Here is a 22,742-nt window from a genome sequence, read left to right on the forward strand (position 1 = left end):
GCCTGAAAGATTTCGGCCTGACTCTAGCGTTGTAGTATCGGACAACTCTCTATCAGTAGGAAGTCATGCGGAGTTGAGCCTCGTGTCGGAGCTTGGGTAGGAGGTCCAAGTCAGCTCTCCGACACTCGAAGTTGCTCGGTTCACAGTATTGCTCAATTCTAGTCGATGGCAGCCCGATCTCTAGTGAGATCATTGCCTCCATCCCATAGGCCAAATTAAAAGGAGATTCTCCAGTCGGGGCCCGGGGTGTCGTTCGATATGCCCACAGGATCGAATGCAACTCTTCGACCCAGAGGCCTCTGGCTTCATTCAGTCGAGTCTTCAATCCGTACAGAATGGTTCGGTTGGTCAGTTTGACTTCCCTGTTGGACTGCGGATGGCTGACCGAGGTCAGCCTATGCGTGATATGAAATCTCGCACAAAACTCCCTGAAGTCATTGTTGTTGAATTGTCGCCCGTTGTCGGTGATGATGGTGTGCGACAGCCCAAACCTAAAGATGATGGACTTTTGGACGAAGTCTTCCATCTTACGCTCGGTAATTTGCGCCAGAGGTTCGGTCTCCACCCACTTGGTGAAGTAGTCGATCGCGATAACTATAAACTTTCTTTGGCCAGACGTCGGAGGGAAAGGGCCAAGGATATCGATCCCCCATTGGGCGAAGGGCCATGGGGCGACAATGGCAGTCAGTTGGTTGGCGGGGCGGTGTTGCAAGTTGGCGTGCTTCTGACATGGCTCGCACCTCCAAACCAAGTCAGCCGCATCTTTATTCATGGTGGGCCAGTAGTATCCTTGCCGAAAAACTTTGTAGGCCAAGGATTTGCCCTCCAGGTGACTCCCGTAGATCCCTTCATGCACCTCCCTGAGTGCGTAGTCTGCATCCGCCGGTCTGAGGCACCGTAGTAAGGGAAGGGAGAACGACCTTTTGTAGAGTCGTCCGTCCATCATTACATACTGGGAGGCCGCCCAGTGGAGTCGTTTGGCTTCCATGGGATCTTCGGGGCTGGTTCCGTCAGTCAGGTACTGAACGATCGGATCCATCTAGCTTGGCTCAGTCATCAATTGCAGTATCTCCTCAACCCTGTCGATGCTCGGTTGCTCGAGACTCTCCACAAGTGTCTGGCCCGAAGTGTCGTAGGCTGATGTCGCAAGCCTAGAGAGTGCGTCGGTCCGAGCATTCTCCGATCTGAGAATGTGAAAGATCTTGAGATACTTGAGATGTGCCACGAGATCTCTCACCTTCTGGAGATATTTCGCCATGGTCGGGTCCCGTGCTTCGAACTCGCCTTTGACTTGCCCCACAATCAGCTGGGAGTCGGAGAAGACTCTGAGGCTATCGATCTCGAGCTCCTTCACCACTCTCAAGACGGCGAGAAGCGCTTCATACTCTGCTTGATTATTAGAAGCTTTGAAGTTGAATCGGAGGGCGTACTCAGTAACCACTCCCTCCAAGTTGGTGAGCAGGAACCCGGCCTCGCTCCCCTAGGCATTGGAAGCTCCATCTATGTGTAACACCCAGGTTGACCTGGGGTCACATTCAGAGGTCGTAGCTTCTTTGGAGGTTCCATCTTCCGACATTTGGTCGGCTGTCGGGCATTCCACAATAAAGTCGGTCAGGACTTGGGCTTTCAAAGCAGGTCGCGGTCGGTACTGGATGTCGAACTCGCTAAACCTTACCATCCATTTCGTCAGTCGTCCTGATGTGTCAGGGCGGTGGAGGATCACCCTCAGGGGCTGGTCGGTGAGGACCACGATGGCGTGTGCTTGGAAATACGGACGGAGTCATTGCGCAGATATGAGCAGGACAAATATCATCTTCTCCACCCTCAAGTATCGAGTTTCGGGCCCATGGAGCACTTTGCTGGTATAGTATATGGGCTGGTGAATTCGGCTCTCGTTCTCACGGATGAGTACCGAACTAACAGCCTCTGGGGTGGTGGCCAAATAAAGGTACAATATTTCTCCGACCTTCGATTTTACGAGCAGGGGCGGAGAGGCCAGGTACTTCTTCAGATCTTCAAAGGCTTGCCGACACTCATTCGATCAAGAGAAGTCTTTCATCTACCTCAAGATTTTGAAGAACGGAAGGCATCTCTCAGCCGACCGAGAGATGAATCGGCTGAGCGCGATGATCTTCCCATTGAGCTGCTGTACCTCTTTTTTGGTGTTCGGATGCCGCATGTCGATGATCGCCTTTATCTTCTCAGGGTTGGCCTCGATTCTGCACTGAAAAATGAGGAACCCAAGAAACTTCTCTGAAGCTACCCCGAAGGCGCACTTAGTCAGATTTAGCTTCATCTGATGTCGCCGAAGAGTGCGGAAGGTTTCTTCCAGGTCCTGGACATGATGTGAAGCCTGCGCATTTTTCACCAGCATATCATCCACATACACCTCCATGTTGCACCCAATTTGATCTTTGAAGACCTTGTTGATGAGGCGTTGGTAGGTGGCCCCGGCATTCTTCAGACCGAAGGGCATCACTTTGTAGCAGTAGAGGCCCTTGGCGGTCACGAAGGTCGTATACTCTTCATCCTCGGGCACCATCTGGATCTGGTTATACCCGACAAAGGCATCCATGAAGCTGAGCAGTCGATAACCGGACGTCGCATCCACCAGTTGGTCGATCTTCGGCAGTGAAAAGCTATCCTTTGGGCAGGCCCGATTCAAGTCGGTATCGTCGATGCAGATCTTCCACTTTTCATTGGCTTTCTTCACCATGACGAAATTTGCGAGCCAGTCGGGATACGTGGTTTCTCTGATGAAGTCCGTCTCGAGTAGCTTGTCCACTTCTTCGTCGATGGCCTTCTGCCTTTCGAGGGTGAAAGCCCGTTTCTTCTGTCTCACCGGCTTCGCGTCAGGGGCGATGTTGAGTCGGTGAGTCATTATCTCAGGAGGTATGCCGGACATATCTACTACCGACCAAGCGAATACATCGGCGTTAGCTTTCAACAGATCCATCAGCTGCCGTTGCTCCGGGTCAGACAACTGTGACCCGACCCAGACGACCTGTTCAGGGTTCTCGATCATCGGGAAGGGAATCAGCTGTTCGGTCAGTTCACCCCGCTCCTCCTCTTCCCGTTGGTCCAGCTTGTCGACCGTCAGGGAGTCCTTTGATTCAGTGCTTTGAGCAGAGATCTGGAAGCATCGCCGAGCGAGCTGTTGATCCCCGTGCATTTCTCCGGCTCCATTTTTAGTCGGGAACCGAACGAGTAAGTGGTATGTCGAGATGATCGCTCTGAGGGCGTTTAGTCCGGACCTTCCAAGTATGGCATTGTAGGCCGAAGGTACTTGAACGATCGTGAATGTCATGTGGACAGTGCTTTGCCGTGGTTCGGTTCCAGTTGTCACAGAAAGAGTAATTTCTCCTTCCACCACGACGGCTTCCCCGACGAAATCCACCAGGGGCGTGGAGACTCTCCTGAGTCGGTCGGTCGACAGTCGCATTCAAAAAAAGATCGAGTAAAACAAAATATTAGTGGAGCTTCCATTATCAACAAAAAAATTTTTTACATCATAGTTCGCTCTTGTTGTCGAGACAACAACAGCGTCATCATGGGGAGTTTGGATTCCCCGAGCATCCTCATCTGTCAAGATGATTACATTGTCCTGGCGCAGCCTCTTCGTCAACTCTTCTTCGACAGTCGTCCCCCGATCCAGTCGTCTGGAGATCATGTTGATGACTCTAGCAGTGGGCTGGTTATTCGCTGCCTCTTCGGTCGGTTGGGGTCGTTGGTCGTTAAGGGGCCAAGCCGGTGGGTCCCTTCGGTACTTCCCGAGATAGCCTCGTCGTATGAGGTCTTCAATTTCATCCTTGAGTTGGATGCATTACTCGGTGTTGTGACCATGGCTCCAATGGAACCGGCAGTATCTTCTCCGATCAAGGTCTTTTACCTTCAGAGGTGGGGGCCGTCGTAGGTATTCCGCTCCTTCGATCTCCATCAGGATCTGCATACGAGGAGCAGAGAGAGGAGTGTAGGAGTCATACCTGCGATGCACCGATCTCGGACTCCACCGTCGGGGCGATCTCGGACTCCATCATCGGGGTGAGGCCCGTTTGTCGATCGGGGGCTTGCTGGGTTCGGCAGGGGCCCGACCTTTCTTCCGCTTCTCTCTTCGGCCCGTGCCTTCAGTCAGGCGCCGGTCGGAAGCTCCATCGTCGGCGCGCATGTATTTGTATGCGCGCTCCAACAATTCAACGTATGTCTGGGGGAGGATCTTGTCCAAAGAATATGTGAACCGAGACCCCCTTAGCCCCCTCTTCATGGTCGAGATAGCCATGTCTTCATTGAGATCCCGGACCTCAAGAGTGGCCGCGTTGAATCGGGCCACAAAATGTCAGAGCATCTCGTTTTCTCTCTATTTGAGAGAGAAGAGACTGTCCGAAGTTCGTGGCGGCTTCCGACTGGTGCTGAAATGGACCACGAAAGAATGTTCAAGCTGCCCGAAGGAGTGGATACTTCTCGGGCGAAAGCCAGAGTACCAGGTCCTGGCAGCTTTGCGGAGTGTGACGGAAAAGCCGATGCAAAGGAGGACATCGGTTGCTCCCTGGATCGTCATGAGAGCCTTGTAGCTCTCCAGATGGTCAATCGGGTCAGTGGAGCCGTCATAGGGCTCCACATGAGGCATCTTGAACCGACTAGGGATTGGTTCGTCGAAGATAAATCGGGAGAGAGATTGGGTGGTCTGAAAGTCAACGTCGTTCGAAGACTTCTGACCATCCATCTGGAGTTAGGCAAACCGTCGGTCGATTTCTTCGAACTTGCGCTCGTAGTCGTCTAACCGTTGGCATTGAGAAACCCCAGGGGTTGATCCTCCCGACGAATTTGAGAGTGAGGCAGAAGGTGTCCGTAGCCGCTTCTCCTTCCTCGCTTGCTCTAGCTGGGAAGGAGAGGGGCGTCGAGACCAGCAGGTGTCATGCTGTGGCCGTCCCCCCTTTCTCGGTGGGAGTGCAGAGACGGCCATTCTTGAGGAGGAGATGGAAGTGGGCGCGGGCGTCGGCGACTGCTTCTGGACGGATGGGATGCGCCGCCGATTGTTCTGTCGGTGGTTGCGGCAGTTGAGTCGGTTGCTGTTGGAGGTTTTTGACCTCATCCGTCAGAACGGTCATTTGCCGCACGATCGCCGCGATCTGTGCCTCCGTGGTCACCGCCGGGTGCGGAGAGCTGGGCTCTGCCATGGAGGGTGAAGGAGAGGCCTCTTCCCGACGGGAAGAACGCGTCGCCGACCCGATAGCTCTCGATCGCTGAGCTCTGGTTTTCGTCATTTCGAGAGGTTTTTTTTCTTTTAAGCTCTGTGGAGCTCGCTGGCTTACCTCTGTCGAGCCCCTTCCTGGCGTGCCAAAATCTGTTGCGGCCAATTCTCCTCCCTCATCGCCCGATCGCCGGTGTCGCGCACCTGCAAGAGAAGTCCTCACGGACCGGAGATGCCTCCGACGGGGACCCTCCGACGATCAAGTCAGAGAGGAGACTAGGCAATAGTGGAAAATCAGAGGCTCAGCTTGAGAGGGCTTGAGAAGGTTTAGAAAAGCTTATCAGGACTGTTGCCTTACCCCTTTTTATAGTAGAATGCGGCATGGTCCCGCCATTAATGGTGCAAACAACTGGAGAGTTGTCAAATCGCCGTGGACTGCCAAGTCGTCGTGGACTGTCAAATCACCGCAGGTTGTCAGAATTAACCCATGTCCTTGGGAGGACAATATCCCAGGACGATCGCACAGCATGTCCTTGACAGGACAGCAGCCCGTATGTGTCATACGGCGTTCAGACGGACTGGCCGACTATATGTCGGTACTCGACTGTCGGGGCGTCGGGTGATGACCCGAAGACACCGTCGGCTGGTCTGGCGCCTTGCTGAAGTCGGACGTCGGCTGCCACCCCCGATAGTGAGTCGGTGATTCGGACTCGGTCGCTCGGTTGGTCAGGAACATTGCAGATCGGTTCAGCCGGCATACCTTCCACCGCATTTTTGTCAGCAGCCACTATCGGAGCCGTCAGTCGGTCCGGTCGGTAGATTCAAGCGCGGTCGGATAGGTCCGAGGGTAAGTCGGCGTAGTGGGGTTGGTCGGTATATTCCAACAAAACCTATAACATGCAAAAAAGGAAAATAGAAGAACATGTCAAGTAATATATATATATATATATATATATATATATATATATATATATTTGAACAAGATATACAGAAACTAAAATTTACTAAGCCAATGACATTAATAATGTATGATTTTTTTTCATGATTTGCTATACTTGACTTTTTTAGCCAAAAAAATCAAGATAATTTCCTTGTTCATAATTTTGTGTTCTTTTATCCTTTATTTGATGAAATTTGGTGCTAAACAATATCTTCCACGTCGATCTCCAGTGAGATTTCATCGATTTCTTAAGCTATGTTTTATATGAAATTTATATGAATCTCATGAAGCTCTCAACCTTACACATTAAATTGATAGGTTTCATCCACCCAATGCTGCCACATGGTTTTGTTTTCTCCAATGCCAATGAACAGCTCATCCATCTGTGGTTCCAGATCTGCTCTTATTCTCGAACTTTCTAGCAAATCATCTTCTCTAATCTGCGCATTCAAGATCTACCACAATCCTTATCTGAGGTATGGGATTCATGGCATCTTTCTCCTCCAGTTGCAGCTAAATCCCCAGCCTTGAAAAATCCGTTTATCTCTTCCGCTTGGTGTCTCTAGAAAGAACGTAATTCCTAACATCTCTTGTCTACTTAGACTGGCTCTCAGTTGCCCCCTATCCAAACACCTTACTGGTGCTCTCTCAGCTTTCTCAGGGGATTCTCTATAGGCTGTATTAAAGGACCGGATCAGCAGACAGCCCTTGTCTTGCATGTGAAATTTCTGTTGCTCCTCTTGCCAACGTCTCTCGCCTAATCCGTTCAGCCCCCTTTAGTCGGATGCTCATGAAAGAAAACAATGTTAGGTCTCTGAAGATTTGACAGATCCACCGGTACTCGTTGCAGTGGTTGAATACAAAGAGCTGGTGGAGAGTCTGCGTTTGACCTCTCACAAGTTTTGGAAAAATAACTTCAAATGTCCTCTGAAGTCTCCAATGGTTCCGTCTTATTTCCAAAATCGGTGCTCCCAAGCCGGCCCTGGAGTTGTTAGGTTCCTGTTTTGGTTTTGGTCACTTGGCATCAGATCGTTGAATTGTCAGGAGGTCGCCGCTCCACAATCCTCGTAACTCATATCAATATATATTTGTATGACTCTATTAATTTATTAATAATATATTTCTGATGGAAGTATTTTATTTCGTTTATTTACTCAAAAAAAAAAAGAAGAAGAGAACATCTCATCCATCCATGATAATAATTGCTGAACCCTTGGGATCATTCAACCGCCCTTAAAATATTCTCCTTACAACACGTGCACGTGCTTTCTGAATAATCCATCTTAACCGTTGATATAACATCAATCCCTCTTTCAGGTATTCTACTCATCTTCCCGAAGTCAAATTCTCATGGATATTAGGAATGTACATTACCTATATATCAGAAATATACAAAATATTAGGAATGTACGTTGTCTAGAATATTTTTTTACAACGGCATGTTACAGAATATTAGGAATGTACATTGTCTAGAATATTGTCTAGAATATTTTATAATTACTATGGCATGTTTTTGAATTAGGAAGATCACGTGATTGATACCGTGATCTCTCCAATTTTCTGCCTGTTTCTCTCTTCTTCATCTCTATATATGGATGAACATATCATAGTGAAATATAAGAAAAAGATATCTTCTCTACTTTTTTTTTATGTTTCTCCTCCTTTTTCTGCATCTCTCAGGCTTTTCTTTTACATGGTATCAGAGCCAGGGTCGCCATTGATCCAAGTCTTTTCCTCGATTAAGCGCTTACATCAGGTTGTTGCTGAAGCGTCCTCTTGCACGTAGCTGGAGGCAAATAGTTGCTACATCTTATCCTCATCAACATGTCCGATCAAATCGATCAGAGCACCACAATCGAATCTATGGTGGATGGTTCGTCATCGACCTTAAATGCTGCGCATGATCCGGCATCTCCCTATTTCATCTCACCTTCAAAGAATCCTGGGAATGCCTTTGTGACATCTCTACTCAAGGGACCGAACTATCCTGCATGGCGAAGGGCCATTATCACTGCTCTTCGAGCCAAACAAAAAATTCGGTTCATTGATGGGACACTTGCACGACCTATAGATGGATCGCGGGATCATTTTTTCTGGGATACGTGCAATTCAATGGTGATGTCATAGATCTACAACTCTGTTGTACCAGAAATCTATGATAGCATCTCTTTTTTTGAAAGTGCTCGAGATATTTGGGTCGATCTTGAGGAAAGATACTCTCAAGGTAATGCTCCTCGCATTCATGAGTTAAAGACTCAAATCTGGAGTTTCAGGCAAAGCAATGATATGACTATTGCCGCTTATTATGCCCATCTTCGTGGCTTGTGGGAGGAACTTACGGCTTATTCCAAGGTGCCGACTTGTTCGTGTGGAGCCACTAAAGAGATCCAAGTTGAGAAAGAAGAAGAGAGACTACATCAGTTTCTTTTTGGTCTCAAGGACTCCTACGACACGTTGCGAGATCAGCTGCTGTCCATGGAGCCATTACCAACAGTTAATAAGGCATATGCCTTATTGATTCGAGGTGAAAAGCAGAAGGAAGTCGCCGCTATTCGAACTTCTCAACCCGAAGCCGTGGCTCTCGCTGTTAAGCCCATGACAGAAAGGGCGAATAAAGAGATCGGCTCCAAGGAAAGGAATAAAAAATATTTTCAATACGACTACTGCAAGAAGACAGGACATACCCATGATAGATGCTTCGAGCTAATCGGGTACCCACCTGGATGGCAATCCAAAGATCGAGTTAAGGGTAGAGGCAATGGAGCCGAGACCGGTAGTCAGCACCAAGGAGGGGTTGCCGTGAATGCTACTACACCATTGAATACAGACAGAATCTCTCCAATACCGGATCTTTCTACTACACAATATCAGCAACTTATTTCCTTTCTTGGATAAGATAAGACTCAAAGTGCCGTAAATTTTGTTGGTAAGGCCTCTCTTGATTCTTTTCATCATTCTTGGATCCTTGATAGTGGTGCTTCCGAACACTTAACCTTTTGTAAGTCCTTTCTTCATGATATTGAACCTCTTAACAATACACTCCCAGTTACTTTACCTAATAGAGTCAATATGCCTGTACATTCATATGGTGATGTTACTTTGACCAATGATATTACTTTGCATCGTACTTTATATGCTCCTAATTTTACTTGCAATCTTGTTTCAGTAAGCAAACTTGCTCGAGAACTTAATTATGCTGTTCTCTTCTTTCCCACATTTTGTGCTCTACAGGACCTTGCCACGAGGAAGCTGATTGGATTGGGTGAACTCCGGGATGGTCTTTACTACTTCAAAGGCTTGGCAATACGTCCTGCACGGATAAATAAAGTCAATGTTTCGATTAATCTCTAGCATGCTCGGTTAGGACATTGCTCTTACAAGCGTTTGAAACTTATTCCTTTTCTTTCAAATACTTCTTTTGATTCCATAAATAATTATTGTGATATTTGCTATCGTGCAAAACAGACAAGAAAGCCTTTTTCCTTGAGCATTAATAAATCTGCTTCACCATTTAATTTAGTTCATATTGATATATGAGGACCATATCGCACCCCATCACACACGGGAGCTCATTTCTTTCTCACCATTGTTGATGATTGCACAAGGGCTACTTGGGTTTATCTATTACAAAGAAAATCCGAGGCATACCAATGCTTTGTTAATTTTCATGCTATGGTCAAAAATCATTTTGATGCCAACATTAAACACATACGTAGTGATAACGCTCAAGAGTTTGTAGCCGGACCATTGAAATCACATCTTCTAGAACATGGGATTATATCACAAACTTCTTGTGTTGGGACACCAGAACAAAATGGGGTGGTTGAGCGTAAACATCGACATCTATTAAATGTTGCCCGTGCTCTAAGATTTCAAGCCAACTTGCCTGTGTCATTTTGGGAAGAATGTATTTTGACTGCCGCCTATTTAATTAACTTGACACCTACACCAAAATTGAATGGCAAGAGTCCCTACGAACTCTTATTTCATAAACCACCCACCTATGATCATCTGAGAGTTTTTGGTAGCCTTTGTTATGTGCATGAGACGTCCAGTGATAAATTTCAACCTCGTTCTCGTGCTTGTGTGTTCGTTGGATACCCTCTTGGTCAAAAGGGCTATCGTGTATATAACCTTGAAACTCATGAAATATTTACTTCACGTGATGTTATCTTTCATGAGAAGATATTTTCTTATTCTCAAACATTACTTTTTTTTTCTATTATACCTTTTTTTTCACAACCAAATCAGACTGATTATGATGTGGGATTTCCTTTGGCAACCAATAATTTACCTCATGTACCTAATTTGGGTCAGACCCAAGGACAGATTTCAAACCCTATTATTTCTCATGAGTCAGATCAAACACAAACCAATTCCATTGATTCGAACCAAATGTCAAGTTTGAACAAGACTCTTGATGCAATCGACACTATCTCTCCTGAGCAGGCTTCACCTTCTAAGACCATTGGACCTAATTCACGGCCCGTCAGAGATAGGAAGCAATCCATTCGATTACAGGACTACATTGTCGATGCCCCAGGAGTGGGGAGACCCCCGGACACATCCGCCAATTCAGTGACCTCAGGTAAGCCTTATCCTATTTCTTGCTACCTTACTTATTCTAAGCTTAATGCTTCCCATCGAGCTTTTATTTCAGCTATTACCTCTCATAAAGAACCTAAAACCTTTTCTCAATCTGTTAAGGATCCTAAGTGGCGAGAAGCAATGGGGGCTGAGCTCACTGCTCTCCAGCAAAATGGCACTTGGACTTTGGAGCATCTACCACTCGAGAAGAAACCCATTGGATCAAGATGGGTATACAAAATTAAATACAAGGCCGATGGTTCTATTGAGCGATACAAGGCTCGGTTAGTGGCAAAGGGATACACACAAATAGAAGGCCTTGACTATACTGAGACTTTTGCTCTGATGGCTAAATTGACTATAGTACGGTGTCTCTTAGCTGTTGCTTCCGCTAAACATTGGCAGTTACATCAGTTGGACGTTAACAATGCTTTCCTTCATGGCGATCTTCATGAAGAAGTATACATGACACCTCCACCAGGATTTCTAAAACCAAGTGACACACGTATTTGTCGGTTGCGTAAGTCTCTTTATGGACTCAAGCAAGCATCAAGATAATGGTTTGAAAAGTTCTCCCACTCCTTGCTCCAATATGGTTGTACTCAATCTAAAGCCGATCACTCTCTGTTCACCAAACAGGATGAGGACTCTTTCATTGCCATTCTTGTTTATGTGGATGATATGATTATTACAGGGAATAACCCTTCGAAATATCAGGCACTGAAACAATATTTGCAAGACAAGTTTCACATTAAAGACCTGGGCAACTTAAAATATTTTCTTGGATTAGAAGTGGCACGATCACCTTCGGGCATATTTGTATCACAATGAAAATATACTCTTGACATTCTCCATGAGACCGGAATGATTGAGACCAAGCCCACAAAATTTTCTATGCAACAACATCTCAAGCTCACGACGGATGATGGAAAACTACTTGATGATCCAGGTCCATATCGTCGATTGCTGGGATGACTCATTTATTTGACTATCACTAGGCCTGATATTGCATACTCGGTGCATGTTCTGACACAGTTTATGCAATCTCCTCGGCAACCACACTTAGACGCAGCCTTCCGTATTTTGTGATATTTGAAAGGGTCTCCAGGTCAAGGCATATTTTTTCCAAATGTCAACACCTTTCAGTTATATGCCTATTGTGATGCAGACTGGGCAGGATATCCTATGACAAGGCGCTCTACTACAGGTTTCTATGTTTCCTTAGGAGATGCTCTGATTTCTTGGCGTGTTAAGAAGCAGACAACAGTGTCTCGTTCCTCTGCAGAGGCCGAATACTGGGCTATGGCACACACTATAAGTGAATTACTATGGCTTCGAGCCTTTTTATCTGACCTCAGTGTTTCACATCATGGTCCCATGTTCTTTTATTGCGATAATCAAGCAGCTTTACACATTGCTGCAAATCCTGTGTTTCATGAGCGAATCAAACACATAGAAATTGATTGTCATTTTGTCAGAGAGCGACTACAATCTCAAGACATTGCTACACGATATGTTCCTACACATTGTCAGCTTGCAGATATCTTTACCAAAGCTCTCGACTGTGATCATTTTCAAGAGATTCTATGCAAGTTGGGCATTCAAAATCTCTATGCGCCACCTTGAGGGGGACTATTAGGAATGTACATTGCCTATATATCAGGAATATACAGAATATTAGGAATGTACATTGTTTAGAATATTTTTTTACAATGGCATGTTACAGAATATTAGGAATGTACATTGTCTAGAATATTTTATAATTACTATGGCATGTTTTTAAATTAAGAAGATCACGTGATTGATACCGTGATCTCTCCAATTTTCTGTCTATTTCTCTCTTCTTCATCTCTATATATGGATGAACATATCATAGTGAAATATAAGAAAAAGATATCTTCTCCACTTTTTTTTTTATGTTTCTCCTCCTTTTCCTGCATCTCTCAGGCTTTTCTTTTACAGATACCAACAGGAAGAGTCCTGCAGATATGTGAACATTGTATATATCAGCTCAAGATGTATTTCGAAGACTTCAACATGATGAAAAATTGATAGGCATTGCTGTGACATAAAAATGAATGTCAGTATCTAAAAGGAAAATATATAAGATGCTAGGAATGGTTACTTGGTTACCGTGGGAAGTTTATTGTCATTTGACACATTACTATTAAATAGACCGAAAAACTGAAAGGTTGTCCAAGCTTGCTTACGGGCCTACAATACAGAGCGAAGACATCCAATCAAGTATACAACTTTCAAAAGGCACCATTGTGGATAAGTGCTCAGCCAATACCTACATAAGATATTATCTACTTTAACTCATAGATCTCATTATTTTATCTTTTAAAAGATATTTCATATAGAAAGGATGATCCCCTCCTTATAAACATGAGTCCTTCTTGACTTACAAGTGATGTGGGACTATTGATACTCTCCACGTTATTAAAATCACAACACAACCTTCTAATCAAGGAGGACTCTAATGTGTACAGTCCGAGGAGCCTCATAGTCATCCAAAGCGAATATCAGCCCCAGAAAACCAACGCGGACTACGGCTCCTATCTGGCGCACTATTATTGTGGACAAAGACTCGGCCCGACATGTGAGGTATTGTCCGCTCTAACCCATGGGCCTCATAGTTTTATCCTTCAAAAGGCATCTCATGTAGGAAGAATGATTCCCTCCTTATAAACGTAAATCTCCTTTGACTCACAATCGATGTGAAACTATTGGTGCCCTCTATATTATTAGAACCATAGCAGAGCCCCCTAATTAAGGGGGACTCCGATTGTGTACAATCCAAGGAGTTCTACGGTCAGTCGAGATGGACCTCAGCCCTAGAGAAGGCGGACCTTGGCCCCTATGTAGCCCACTATTGTTACAAATAAGGGCTCAGCTCGACACATGAGGTATGGTTCGCTTTGTTCTATGGGCGTCACAATTTTATCCTTTAAAAAGCGTCTCACGTGGGAAGGATGATCCCCTCCTTATAAGCACGAGTCCTCCTTGACTTATAACTAATTTGGGATTATTGGTGCTCTCTATATTCTTAGAACTATAACAGAGCTCTTCAGTTAAGGGAGACTCTGATGTGTACAGTCCGAGAAGTCCTACAGTCAGCTGAGGTGGACCTCAGTCTTAGGAAATGAGATGGACCTCGGCCCCTATCTGATGCACTATTATTGTGGACAAGGGCTTGGCCCGATACATAAGGTATTGTCAGCTTTGATCCATGGGCCTCACGATTTTATCTTTCAAAAATTACCTCACGTGGAAAGGATGATCCCCTCCTTATAAGCGTATTCTCTTTGACTCGTAACCGATGTGAGACTATTAGTGCCTTCTATATTATTAAAACTACAATAGGTACAATAGTGATTCTTCAAAGAATCAAAAAATTAAATTATCAAATAAAAAAAAAAAAGCATTAGCTTCAGAATTAATGTTACATGTACTAATGATATTCTGTGCATGGGATAAAGAAGAGTTTGTTTTTTTAAACATAAATTATAATTACCCTGTTGAGAATCATCATTTTCCTAGGCTTGTAAAAGCCACTGCTAAAAGATAACACACCAAAAAAAAAAAAAAAAAGATAACATCTTTTCATCAAATCTGCATTACAAAATTAATTAGCTTGCTTATCCCAGCGATGAAAATGGATACCAAAAAGATCTTAACATGATAGAACATATCTCTACAAACTCTGACAGGCATAAATCAGTAGATCAAAGTCTTCCAACCCTTACTTCCTAGGCCATCATTATAGTAGTTGATGTTCCAGCAACATATGTCTAACTTGCACTCTTACTCATCTTATAATACCTGACCTTCCAGTCCCTCCTCCCTAGATCATCATTATGATATCCAGCTTAATTTCCCTCACATATAAGGTTTAATGCTAGTCCAAGCAACATGGAGGCCGTTTCTCAAAGCATGTTTAGAAAATAGATTAAATAATAAAATTATTTGATTAAAATATAGCTTGACTAAAATCTCAGTATTTCTGTATCGCCCTCTTGTCAGGAGTTTTTTTTATTTTTATTGGACTTTAGCCCTTGACTAACTTTCTAAAAGACAACTGCCTAAGGAAACCCCACAACTTTGAGGTGACCTGCATCAAGCCAGATCACCCTCATATGGAGAGGATCCCATCGGATGTGGACTGGCACATAGCCAACAATCTCCTTCCCCAACGACACTCGGAGGGTCAGTTGGGTTTTGAATCTGCAACCTCATTCTAATATCAATTGTTGGATCTGAGCCCCTAGCAAACTTTTCAAAAGATAATTGCCTCAAGGAAGGCGGGATTTATTAGTTTTTATTAACCGCACAGAACCCCGCAACCCTGAGTTGACCCGTGTCCAATCAGATCACCCTCATATGGCAGACTTGGATGATCAGTCCCATTTAATTCCTACCAATCTACAAGACTTGTTGCTATATCATCGGCCACCCTTCGACTATCATCAGCGACCCTTCAACTGGCAATCCTCTCTGGATCTCATCGGGTGTGTGATGGCATATGGCCAATAATTTTATCATATTATTTATATTTCACGATATAAATGCATTAATGGCATGACGGGTCCCGATGGATTTGGTTCTATTACGATAATTCTTTTGATATGAAACTATTTTTTGGCGTAAAGTCTTAAATTTATATTTATGTGAATTGATGGCACCATATATTATTTTTATCACTCAACTCTTAAATTATTGTTTAGAATTCAGCTCCTTCCATAAGTTGACACCCTTTTTTTTTTGGCATAAAGTCTTAAATTTATATTTATGTGAATTGATGGCACCATATATTATTTTTACCACTCAATCCTTAAATTATTGTCTCAAAGGAAGAGAATTCAGCTCCTTCCATCAGTTGATATCCTTTTATGTGTTTTGTTAGATGCTGATCTTTTGTGCTTATTTCTCCAAGTAGCGTAGCCTTCTCCCCAGTATATATAAAACCTTCCACACTTAGAGATGATAATTTGATCTGATCGAGTACACGATCCGATCTAATTTGAATAGAATAGATTTTATCCAATCCAATTAAATTCTGAGATGGTTATAGATTTTAGAAAAAAATTCAAAATAGATTTGAATTAGATATGAATAATAATATATCCTATAAATCTTACTTGATATATATATATTATATATATATATTATATATATATATATATATATTGTGTGTGTGTGTGTGTGTGTGTTGTGTGTGTGTGTGTGTGTGTGTGTGTAAATTCTTACATAAACACCCAACACAAAACTCTAGCTATCTAAGCTTTCCTATTCGGCTGCTCCAAGACTCCCACCCGAAAAAAAATTGAGGAAAATGACTCCCACCATCTAAGCTTCCCTGTTCGGCCACTCCAAGCCTCCCACTAGATGGAGACCCCTAAGGACGGAAGAAACAAAAAAAAAATGTGAGGAAAAGATTTCTCCACCATCTAAGCTTTTCTAGTTGGCCTCTTTAACCGCTCACTTAATCAAGACTTTTGAGGATAGAAAAAACAGAGGACAAATAGGAAGAAAATAAAGGAAAAATCAAGAAAAACAAAAGAAAAGAAGAAAAAATTGAAAGATAAGACTTTTTCCACATGGATTGTCAATTTTTTTCTTTTCTTTCTTTTTTTTTCTTTTTACTTCATTCTCTTTTTTTTTGAGATCTATGGGAAAGGAGAGAACCTGTGGGAGATCGGTGAGATTGGAGGTGTTTCTTAAGTTTTGGTGGGTTTTTGTAACATTGTGAGTTGGTCCCTTAGGGTTTTGAGAGCTTAATCTTGATAGAAGCATGATAGTTTGTAGAATTTAAGGATTTTTATGAGGCTAGATTCAATTTAACTCAAGGCAAAGTGGGTATACCTGACCCAAACCAATCTAACCTACATCTCTTATTTTCTCCGATTTGACCCGAGATGGGTATCGGGTGGATATGAGTATAAACTTTTTTTTATAGTGGGATGCATATGGATATTAGTCAATCCCATCCAAATCCGATCCATTGTCATTCCTACTTACACTATTTTATTAATTGTTAACAATACATTACTACCTTACTCGAAATAGAAAATTGTTCTTGATGTAAAGATTAGTATTGATATGGGATGATAATTTATTTCAGTCATATCCGATGTTATTCATACCTCGATTAGATGCCAACCTAATCAACTCGAGCCATACCAAGCCAAGCTAACATACCGAGATTCATGTGGATAGATATGCACCAAGTAGTTACCTTATCTATTTTATATTCTAGATATGCTCTAGATCAAATGGATAATAGCTCACTTCAGTCAGATAAATCAGAAACAATGTAACTCTCTCCACCACTCCTACCCTTCTATCTAAAATTGGCCAACCACCCCACTTATAAATAGGGAGAATAGGTGACCTCCAGGTAAGCTCTCATGCTCTACTCTCTCTCCCCTCCTCCTTTCTACTATTCCTTGGTGACTAACTTGAGTATTGAAGGGTCTCCATCGAAAATAATTTCGATAGGAGACTTGATTTGTAGGTTCTTCTCCATCCGATATGGTGTCAAACTTCAGTCATTTCAGATCCATCTACTAGAGCACCAGGTTGGCCGCTAGCTGGAACAAATATAAATAAATAAAATAAGGAATAAAAAAAGGTGCAATAAATGAGGCCTCTACTGTGAGGATGTTTGCACGCTAATCTATACGATACATTAAAGCACATCTCGCACTCTCCCCACATGCCATCTGGCATTCCGCTGACGTGTTCAGTTGCACAGTTGGAGCTAACGTGTCCAGTTGGCTAGCTATGCACACGTGGCATGGTCGCTGATGTGTACGGTTGCAATGTTTCCATACACCTGAAAACAATTTGAAGACGGGAGAGGAGAGAGGTCATGATGGTTGTGTGCACGTGGCATGGCTACTGATGTGTGCAGTTGCAATGTTCTTGTACATGTGAAAAAAAAAATTAAAGATGGGGGAGGAGAGCAAGGCGTGATGGATATGGGAAATGATCTGATATGAAAAAAAAGAGAAAAAAATCTAAGAGAGAGAGAGGGGAGAGGAGAGGTGTAGGACTGCTGATTGATAGTTGATTAGCTCTTTAGAGTAGATTTAGGAGGTAATTAAAAGAAGGAATGATCTGATAAGAGAGGTACAGTTATGTGTCACTATGCTATTTAATGCTGGGAGGAAAAAAAGAAAAAAAAATATACTGTAGAGATTGAGGATGGTGGTTGTGCACGACTGGGGGGAATAGTGGGGAGGGTGGATTAGATGAAGATTTATTTGTGAATGACAGAGGGCATGGAGGCAATAGGTTTAATAAGATTTTGTGGGAGCTGCTGGCTCAGTTGCTCTGATTGAGGCTCTAAGGTGAGATTTTCAGTTAGGGCTGTTTCTTTGCTTTTTTTTCTCATTACATGTTTCAGTTTATTGTTAGGTGCAGAGTGAGAAAGGATTGTTTGAGCAAGGATTATTTGAGGATGGAGTTTTTAGCCAAAGTAGGATCAGACATTCTTTTTGTTCTCCATTAGTATTATGTAATTTTTAGCATCATATGAGAAACTGAATTGAGAAATCTAATTCAGTTTTTCATCAGCTATATAGAAGGGTTGCTATTTTAGTAACAATAGCCTTCCACTCCTTATATTATAACTCATTTGGGGAGGATCGGTCAAAAGATCTGAGTACAACTACTACAATAGTGCAGTAGCCTTACTGTGCTGAAAAAAATTTTAGAGCACGATTGTTGCTATGGTGCAGTAGCCATCCAGTGTCCATGAACTGGGATAGAGGTTGCTGTTAGAATTTAGCGGCCATCCATCATGTTTATGAAAACTAATAAAATCTCAAATGAAAGGGTCCGGCACGGTTACTGTCGTGGTGCAGCAGTCTTCTTGTGCCAGAAAAAAGAAATCGGATTATGGAAGAGGATTTGGATGGAATAGAGAAATAATGAAGGAGGATAAGGTGGGCTCATAGATCATCGCATTAGATGATCAGGAACAGAGAGCAAAGTGTGGCCAAAAGATGGGTCTGGGTCAGATCCATGGGTTAAGCCCAATGGTTAGGTTAGGGTCTGGTATGGGGCTTGGTTTGAAAAATTTTTATCTTCGGCTTGATCCAAACGTATATGGGCTTAGACTGGATATGGGCCAAGGTCAACTATATGGGTTAGGACTGAGATATAGGCTAGGTTGAAGGTCCGATCCGGATAGGTTTGGACTTGGTTTGATTTGGCCTACGGAAGTTTGGGCTCGGGCTTGGGGTTTTTGGGCCTAGGGTCAAGTTCATGGGTTAAGGCCCATGGTTAGGTTAGGGCCTAGTATGGACTTTTACTTGGCCTATGAAAGTTTGGGCTACGACTTGGGTTTGGGCTTAGACTGAGATGGATTTGGACTAGGGTTGAGCTAGAAATGTTTGGGCTCGATTTGGGCTAGAGAGTTTTGGGTTTGACTTAAGATGTTGTGGGCTTGCATTAATAGAATTTTTAGGCTAAACCATCTGGCCAACGTGGAGGGGGTGGGAGCTAGGGTTGGGATTTTGGTTGAGATTAGGGATGTGGGATTGTCGGAGAAATGGGGGAACAGTGAGGGGTGGATGGATGAAAAAAATCAAGAAAAAAAAAACTATGCTCACACATGAGCCAAATAGAACCAGGGGAAGGGGAAAAAAATGAAAAGAATGAAGGAAGAGGAGAGGGTTAAAAATGATAGGAGAAATGGGAGAGAAAGGTGAACGAATGTAGATAAAAAGGAAAGAAAAATTTTAACCTCTCGATGGTTAAACATGAATGGGAAAAGTTGGAAAGAAGTAAGAAAAAAAAAAGATGAACCCCAAAAAAAAAATTAGAAAAAGAAGAGAAGTGATAACTTAGGGAAAACAAGAAGCAGAGGATGGCTTACCTGTGACCGACAGCGATTGTGGAATGCGATCCGCCCGCTTCAGACATCAATGGCATCGGCATGGATAGATCTTCATTCTGGTGAAGAAGAAGGACAGAGAAGGTAGGCTACATTTTTTATAGGGAAGATGAAAGAAGAACTAGAAGAAAAAGGGAAGGAGGGAGGGAGAACAGAGGATTAAGGCAAAGGTAGAAGGAGGGAGGGAGAGGAGAAGATTAGGGCAGGTAGAAGGAAAAAAAGAGAGTGAAATGAGAGAAAAAAAGAAGGAAAAAGAGAGAAATGACAGAGGGATCAGGTGTTGGCGAGGGACGACAGCATTACTCAATTCTGACAGTCAGAGGAGGGAGAGAGAAAAGAAGAGAGGATTAGGTCGAAAGAAAAAATAAGAAGAATTTGAAAGGAACGAGAAGAGGCGAACAAAATGAGAAATAAAAAAGAGAGGAAAAAAAATCATAGTTTTGCAGAAAAGCTTTTGTTTATTTTCTTATTTCAAAAGAACCTCCGACGAGGGCCTGATATGGGGCTTGGTTTGGAAAATTTGTCTTGGGTTTTGATTTGGCTTACGAAAGTTTGAGCTTGGGCTTGGGCTTGGCCTTTTGAGCCTGAGGTCAGGTCCATGGGTTAAGGCCCATGGTTAGGTTAAGGCCTAGTATGGGGTGGGTTGAGGAGTGGGCTTGGGCCTTGACTTGATATGAAAATTTTTGGTTCTGGGCTTGATCCAAACATGTGGGCTTGAACTAAATATGGGCATAGAGCCAGCTGTATGGGTTAAGATGAAGATATAGATCAGGTTGCAGGCCCGATCTGTATAAGTTTGGGCTTGGACAATTTTTTGGCCTATAAAAGTTTGGGCTTGGGCTCAGATTGGAGTCGGTTGGGCTCAGCTTGAGCTAGAAAATTTTGGGCTTGACTTCGGATGTTGTGGGCTTGGATTAATAGATTTTTTGGACTAAACCATCGAACAAATAGTGGAAGAATGAAAGCTAGGGTTGGGGTTTTCTGTTGGGATTAGAGATGTGGAGATTGCTGGACAAATGGGGCAACGATGAGGGATGGATGGATGGAGAGAATCAAAGGGAAAAAGACTATGCTCGCACATGAGCGGGATAGAATCGGGGCAACAGAAAAAAAATGGAAGGAATGAAAGAAGAGGAGAGGGTTAAAAATGATAAGAGAAATGGAGGAGGAGAGTAAATGGATGCAGATAGAAAAAGAAGAAAAATTTTGAGCTACTGGTGGTGAAACATGAATGGAAGAAGTTGGAGAGGAGTGAGGAAAAAAAGAGGTAGATGAATCCAAAAATAAAATTAAAAAAGAAGAAAAATGATAATTTAGGAGGAAAAAAAGAAGCTAGAGGATGGCTTCCCCATGACCAGCAGTGACCATGAATACGATTGGTCGCTTTGGTCATCAATGGTGTCGAGCTTGGATGGATCTCCATTCTAATAAAGAAGAAGGACGAGAAGGTAGGCTAGATTTTTTAAAAAAGAGGAAAGAAGAACCAGAACAGGAAAAAGGCAGGGAGGGAGAAGAGAGGGTTAAGCAAAGGTAGAAGGAGGAAGAAAAAGAGGGAAGAAAGGAAGGAAAAAAGAAAAAGAGAAAAGGATCAAACATCAATGAGGGAGGATGGCGTCAGCCGATTCCAGCAGTTGGAGGAGGGAGGAAGAGAAAAAGGGAGAGTTAGGTCGAAAGGAGAAGATAAGAAAAATCTGAAAATAACGAGAGGAGGCGAGGGATATGAGGAAAAAAAAGATGGTGGAAAATAAAAAAAATCATAGTTTTGCAGAAAAGCCCCTATATATTTTTTATTTGAAAAGAGTCCTCCTACTTGGTTTTATTTATAGAAAACCCTTTGTTAAATTTGTAAATTATATTTTTAAAAAATAAAAGCAATATATATGGAAAAAAAGGGTTTTCTTATTATAAAAAAATTAAAAGAATTAATAAATATTTGGAGGTGAGCCACATGTAGAAATTGATATTTTTATCAAAAAATGATTTTATTATTTTAGATCATCTGTATTTATGTTCTCTAACCATATTTTATTTAATCGTAGTAATCATTTGTTCATAGATATTATTATGCTAATTGAAATTAAATTTAAATTTTTTGATATTAATTTAAATCTAATTGATTGTTTATCATTTTAATAAGATCATGTATAATATGCCTTGGAATTTTAATTTGGTAATTAATTATAATTTCAAAAATAAATTTAATTAAGATTTTTGCAAAATTATGCTACACAAGAAATCATCACTTTGATAAAATTGAAATCAATAATCATAATTACATGGATAAAAAAATTACAAATATCAATATCAAAAAATATTTTTTAATTATTATTTTTTAATTGCATAAAATTTTGTTAAATTTGGACAATAAACATGAACAAAAAAATTTATTTTATTTTAAAGAAATAGAAAAAAATTACATGGATTCCAAAGTTGTGGTAGCATTTTCAATAAAAAAAATATATATTATCTACCATTAAGAATATCTATAATTTTGTCTAGAATGTGGTTGCTGGTGTTGAAGCCAAGGAGTGTTTTATAGTTTATTTTGTTGTATTGTTGGTGATGCAATATATATATATATATATATATATATATATGTAAGTGATATATATTTTTCTACATATGTAGTGCAATATTCTAGTATTAGAATTTTGTTCTTATTTATTTTTTGTTATTTATTCCAAAATTTTGGTAACATATACTTTTTAGTTCTATTTCACTTCAAATTCCCAAAATCTAAATAGTTTAGGATGTATATGATATTTTTTTAATTTTTTTATGTATTTATTATAGAAAAATGAGAATTTTAAAAAGGACTCTCATAGCCCTAAGGAGTGCAGTGCAATAAGCACATGTTAAAGAAATGATGAGAGAATAGAATCCAATATTGATATGCTTGATCATATAAGGTAGTCAATAGAAAGATCCAAGAAATTATTTTTTTGAAAAATATTATGAGTGATGAAGAAAGATTCTTAGCATCGAGAGCGATTTTTTTTGGATTTTGGCAATACCTTTTAGATCATTTTTGGAAATCACCGACACCACAAAAAAACTATTTATGGTTAGTAAAGAGTTTTGTTGATGAGTATATGAAAAAGAACATAACTCGATCAGCCGCT

The sequence above is a fragment of the Elaeis guineensis genome, chromosome 2, assembly GCF_000442705.2.
Source record: "Elaeis guineensis isolate ETL-2024a chromosome 2, EG11, whole genome shotgun sequence".
NCBI classification, from domain to species: Eukaryota; Viridiplantae; Streptophyta; class Magnoliopsida; order Arecales; family Arecaceae; genus Elaeis; species Elaeis guineensis.